Raw genomic sequence first — 6,051 nt, forward strand, 5'->3', positions numbered from 1 at the left:
CCTTTAATTTTCTTTTTATTTACATGTTGATGTTGTGTACATTTTTGTGGTTCGGCTTTTTTATTTTTACTCTGCTGTTTTATAGATGTTTTTCCATATTCCTCTGTCTCATTATGATTTTTGGTGAAAGGGAAGGGGTTCTGGACTTGTACATGACTATAATATAGACCCTGGAAACAGGGAGTGTCTTGGCTTTATTTGTACCCCCAGCACCTAGCACCATTCTCAGCACATAGTAGGCACTTTAAAAATGCTTTTCTGTCTTTTTTTTTTTTTTTTTGGTCATTCCCAGATGAGGCTTTCCTTTGGAGGAGATCCAGTCTTCCCCATTTCTGGTCCTCCTTGTAACTTACAGGGCCTGCTGGTGTCACACCTGCGTCAGGGCCCCTGATCTGTGACAGTCCCCACAGCTGCTGCTTTCATAAGGGCTCACCCACTTGTCTTCATTGTCACCCTGGAGGAGGCAGTGAGCCATTTTTACTTTCTCAATATGAGAAAATCACAGCCCTTCCCTAATGTAACAGAAACATGTCTGTGCCTTCAGAAGACAAGTATCTTGGAGAACTTTTACCAGGGGCTGCTATGTGCTAATTTTTTTATTCTAGTGCTATTTTCCTTAAGTCTCCAGCTTCTAGTGAGGAAAAATGACATAGTTGTGTATGACAATCATCATCGTCATAACAGGCTCCCTAGCATAGCGAATAGACAGTGGGCCTTGGATCCCCGAAGATCCGAGTCTGAGCCTGGCCTCTGGACCACCTGCTGACCTCTCAGTTCTCCAGGCACCTCTCTAGGACCATAAGCTGCAGAAAAGGTGCCGACCTACATTGCTAGATCCTTATTCAGAAGTTCCCTTTGCCAGTAAAATCACAGGTCCTGACTTGATCCCTATTTCTACTCCTATTAATAAGTCTTTTAAGGAGTTATACCACTACTGGGCACATAGCCCAAGGATATCAGTGAAAAAAAGGTATGCAGAATTTTTCAGAATAAGGGTACTCTGTGTTAGCCAAGAACTAGGAAGCAACAAGGGTACCCTTCTATTGGGAAATGATGGAATAAATTGTCGTAGATGAATGTAATAAAATATCATTGCACTATTAGAAATGACAAATGGGAGGAACTCGGAAACTTGGAATATTTGGGTGATATGATGCAGAAGGAAGAAAATTGAAGCAAAATCCATATACCAAATAATTGCAATTATGTGAATGAAAATGCTACCAAACAATAATTGCAGTGATCAATCCTGTAACAGAGACATTAGGAATTCACTATCAGGAAAAATGCCCCAGGGCAGTACCATTATAGGGCTGGCCCAGATGATCTCTTTTTTAGGTATATTTATCAGGGATTTGTTAATAATTGTCATAATTTACATAGTCATTATGCACATTTTTAAAAAGATATTTCACCCTCTCATTGATACTTCCTTATCACTTCCACTCCCTTACCCACAATGGACAATTTTAGACTTGGTAGAGGAGTGGCTGAAGGTAGAATGTTGTGTATCCTACTAGTTGATTGTTGCTTTGTTGACTGGGCTTTAATTTTTTTTTTTCTTTGTTATCAGGGATGATTTGATGTGGAGAAAGGTATATTGGGAAATGATTGATTTTTTTTTAAAAAGCATAAATAAAAGTCAGTGATTGATAATGTTATATTACTGTGCTATATGAAATGATGAGTAGGAAGAGTTCACAGAATCATTGGAAGATAGAAATTAATTGATACTGAGTAAGTAAAAACTCAGGAGATATGAATAATCCAAATGGAAAGAACACAAAATAAATAGAACTGAATGTTGTGTCATTTTAATGATCAAACAGCTCCAAAGGAGGGGTTGTTTGAGATAAAGTTATCTCCTTTCTTTCCTGCAGATGTGAGGGGCTCTTAACGTGGGACCTTGCATATATCATATAGTATCAGATTTGGATGATGTGTTCATTAGTTTTGTCAAACTGCCTTTTCCTTCAAGATATATGTATGTATTTGACCATGAAAGTGATGGAAAAACAAAAGATCATTGAATTTTAAAAGATTAAAAGAAATGGGGGCAGGGGGAGAGAAAGGCAGGTGGAAGCTAGATTGTGCAAAGTTAACTGCTAACCTGAAATGTTTGTATTTTATCTTTAGAGATAACAGGAAAATATCAAAAGCTTTTTAAGCAGGAAGATGATATTCTCAATAACTGCAATGATTGAGTGAATTATGGTATGAAAAATGAAAAAATAGACTAATAAAAGTGCAGATAGGAACAAGTTGTTGAAAGACTTGAGAACTTTGTATAGCATAAACAGAATCTAGAGGATTGTACATTAATTGAGCCATTCACTCCTGCAATGAACCTAAAATGTAAAATGAGTCAAAGCTCTTGCCAAAGGTGGGAATTTGTTCATGATGGATTATGAATATTTGCTTTAAAGGGTTTTTTAAATTGTTAATTTAAGAATGTACATAATGACTTTGTAAATTAGGAGCCATTAGGAGTCAAGCCATTTATACATCCCTTTCAGCCCTCTGGGTTTGACATCTTGCCGTCTACTCGTAGTACTTCCTCACCTCTATCCCCAACCTTTTCTACTTCTAGCTTTGGGGAATAGCTTCTGTTGCTGAAAGTGTTTACAGATAAAAATTTTCTACTAAGGACTGCTTTATCTGAATCCCGAATTTTTTCATATGTTATAATTGTCGTTTTCTTTAAATTATTTATTGTTGGTATAGCTTGTTCTTTGACCTACATATTTTTTAAAGGTTCTAATATTTAGTCTCTATTTAGGGCTGAATCCCTTCTACAAATTCTTCTTGATTAAAACTTTTATTATTGCATTATGTTCAGTAAAGAATGTGTTGATATTTATGCTTTTCTGCATTTTTATGAATTCTTTCTGCTCTGGCACTTGGTTAATCTTTTCAAGGTACAATGCAAGACCAAGAACTATGTATATTCCCGTCGATTCCCGTTCCTTAATGGTCAAATGTCTACCTAACTTTTCTAAAATTCTATCCAAATCCTTAACTTCATTCTTATACTTTTATTGGATTTGTCCAGATCTGCTATTGTTTCTGTAAAAGATCTATTTGATTAGTTGCTCAATGGATCCAATCAACCTGATTCCTAAATCAAAACACTTCCTTGGCCACTTAGGTGTGTTGTTTTTCTATTGTTAAGAATATATTGTTAGAATATTAGATTATAAACTCCTTGAGGTAGGGACTCATCTTGATTGTATATTTGTATCCTAAGTGCTTAGCATAGTGCTTAGTACACGATAAATACTTAATAAATTGTTTCATTCATTCAATTCACTGGTGTGGGTGGCTCAGATTACAACTCATCCCCTGCTTCTCCTGTGTAATTCTAAGAGGTGTCCTCTCATAAATCTGCACCGGGACCTCAGTAATTCCCTGTAGAGAATCCCCCCTAGCTCTCTTGATGTTATGTGTTACTAGTGGGAAATAAGGAGGAAGATGAGGAGGGGGGAGAGGAGGAATACTAGACTCAACTAATCAATCATTCCTGAGTGGAATAATTAACAAAATGTTCTAGAATCAATTTTGTGGGGCCAGATCATCTTCTGAATTAATTACCTTGAGGGTGATTGAACTATAGGGGCACAATCAAGTTAGAAAAGAGTGTAATGAGTGGGCAAGTCAGTCATTTAAACTTTCTTGCCTTGATCCCATTCTGGGAGTTTTGCCAAGAAAACCACGTGGACAGTTTGGTGCACGAGATGAATTGCAGCAGAGTTGTATTGGGCTAGATAAGAGATCTATACACAGGATGCAGATGTTTTGTAGGGTCTGACAGGGGCTACAGGACCCACTTATTTATCTTCTTCCCAACCTCTGACTGGACACAAATGCCACCTTTAAAATGAATTACCGAAGGTAGAAAAGTCATTTTATTTATCTCAGTACAAAACCTTACAAAGAAAGAACAGTCAATACTATGGTGGTGAAGAGGAAAGAACACAGATTCTCAAGTCCAAGGTACTGGGTTCAAATCCTTCCTCTAACAAACACACACTACCTGTGTAACTTTGGGGGAGTCAGTTCAAAATTTGGGGTTTATATTTCCTCATCTGTAAAAATTAGTGGGTTAGATAAGATGCCTTCTGTGGTTCCTGTGAGGTGACCACCAGTGAAATTCATAGGAAAACATTTAGACTTTACATTTGACCTTTCCCTTTCTTTTAACTGACAATTTTCACTGCAGGCACCTGAAGGATATGGCCATTATTTTTCTTTAGTTTTCTAATGCCTCACACATGTCTTTGTACTCTCTACAAGTTTACTAAGAATCTGCTGATTTTAATTCGCTTCTATATTAAAAGTGGTCATTTCTAGGGCGATGTCATTGGGCCAGTATCTATCCCCCAATGGAACCCCTGAAGATTGGGTCAGAGCACCCCAAAATCTATCAGCAGCACAGCTCTGGAAAGGGGATATGAGGGAGCATGGAGTACAGGTAAGGAAACAGAGGACCCACCCAAGTTTAAGCAAGTAAGTGGGCTCTTCTGAGCTCACAAGGTGGGATCTGAATCCAGGTCCTCCAATTGCAGAGCTAATTCCTTTCATGATTCTAAGCCTATGGATTCATGGGACAATTTTAATTGCTCTGACCTGCCCTTCTGGGTGTGGAGCTTCCCGAGACTGTGAGAGATGAGCTATTAGGGCTTTCCAGGGGAAAGGAACCACTGAGGTCCAGGGAAGGGAACTGCCTTGCTCACAGTCACTGAAAAAAAAAACTGGAACCCACATCCTCTGGCTCGAAATTCAATGTTCTTGCTTCCCCCTAGTCTCTCTTATTCAAGAGCCGAGGGGAAATTAAGCAGAGAGAAAAACAACATCGGATATTTCCTTCTTGAAGCTTTTTTAGGGGAAAATAAATCAGTAAATCCAATTATCTACACATGGCACAATAAAGGCTTTCTGATTCTTCAGTGCTGGCCACAGCTGCAGGATCAGGTCCGCTTCCCTGACCTGAAAGAGAAGCTGGGATAAAAGACAGTGGTCAGGGCGGCCGTGTCCAAAGCAAGGCCCTGGGCAGGAGGACCTCTAAAGACTGAGGGTGCGCTGCCTCAGTTTCCCAGAAATATCCCCTAGGCCCGTTCTCAGGAGACTCTGGGACTTTCCTCCAGGCCTTAGCCCTTGAGTCCTTCACACTGAATGGGATTTCTCTGCCAAGATGAGGAGCTCCCTCCCTGAGCTGCTCCCAGAGGGAGAGGGGTAGGCTGGGCATCTTATGGGTACACAGCACTCCAGAATGAGGAGCCTCGGCTAAGAGAGCCGGTATGTCCCCCAGATTTCAACTCAAGTCTTGGGGCTCTGACCCAGCTCTCCATCCACTGCACCCCCTGTCTGCCCAGCTGCGTGCACTTCCTCTCCTCACCTTTCTTCCTCCTCTTCCTCCACCCTTTTCTCTCTTTTCTTTCTTCCCTCTCCCTCCTCTTTCTCCCTCCTCCCCACTCTGGACAGCTGACTGAGGGCTCAGGGCCTCTGTAAGCTATGGATGAGCTGCTGCTGCTCTGCCTGGTGAAGGGAGCTTCTGCTCCAGTGCATCATGGGGCCAACCCCAAAGGCGGCCCCCACCCAGTGGGGGAGCACCAGGTCCCTCATTCTCTGGCGTTGGCTCTTGGGCCCCAGGGGTCACTCACAGCTTCCGGATGATCGTTTTCTCCTGTTTGCCTTCCTTGGAGTTGGCGGGGCTGGTGATGAGGGCTTCAGGGTCTCTTCTTGCCATCTGGCTGTTATTCGGGGGAATGAGCCCACTAGATGAAAGGAAGAAATAAAATGGATGATTTCATTTGGTCAAATCCTGCCTCCATTAAATGTGACACTCTGGGCACGTCATTCATTCTGCCTCCATTTGCTCATCTGTAAAATGGGGACAATAAGAGCACCTATCTCCCAGAGTAGTTGTGAGCATCAAAAACCACTTTGCAAATCTTATTACTAACAATAAATGCTTGCTAAATTAAGTATAGATTTGTGAAGACAGTAAGTCCTGCGCCCTTCATATGTGGTACACACATGCATGCTCTTGAT

At 40.9% G+C, this 6,051-nt stretch overlaps 1 long non-coding RNA gene across 1 annotated transcript; it reads right to left on the reverse strand.

Moving 5' to 3' along the window:
- Positions 1-3,882: 3,882 nt before the first annotated feature.
- LOC141560589 (uncharacterized) lies at positions 3,883-5,776 on the reverse strand. Its single transcript, XR_012487748.1, has 2 exons — positions 5,661-5,776; positions 3,883-4,998 (listed from the first exon to the last, which is right to left on the reverse strand). It is a non-coding gene; the product is annotated as an uncharacterized LOC141560589 (long non-coding RNA).
- Between the last annotated feature and the right edge of the window lie 275 nt (positions 5,777-6,051).

This window comes from Sminthopsis crassicaudata, chromosome 1, assembly GCF_048593235.1.
Source record: "Sminthopsis crassicaudata isolate SCR6 chromosome 1, ASM4859323v1, whole genome shotgun sequence".
In the NCBI taxonomy this organism is placed as follows: Eukaryota; Metazoa; Chordata; class Mammalia; order Dasyuromorphia; family Dasyuridae; genus Sminthopsis; species Sminthopsis crassicaudata.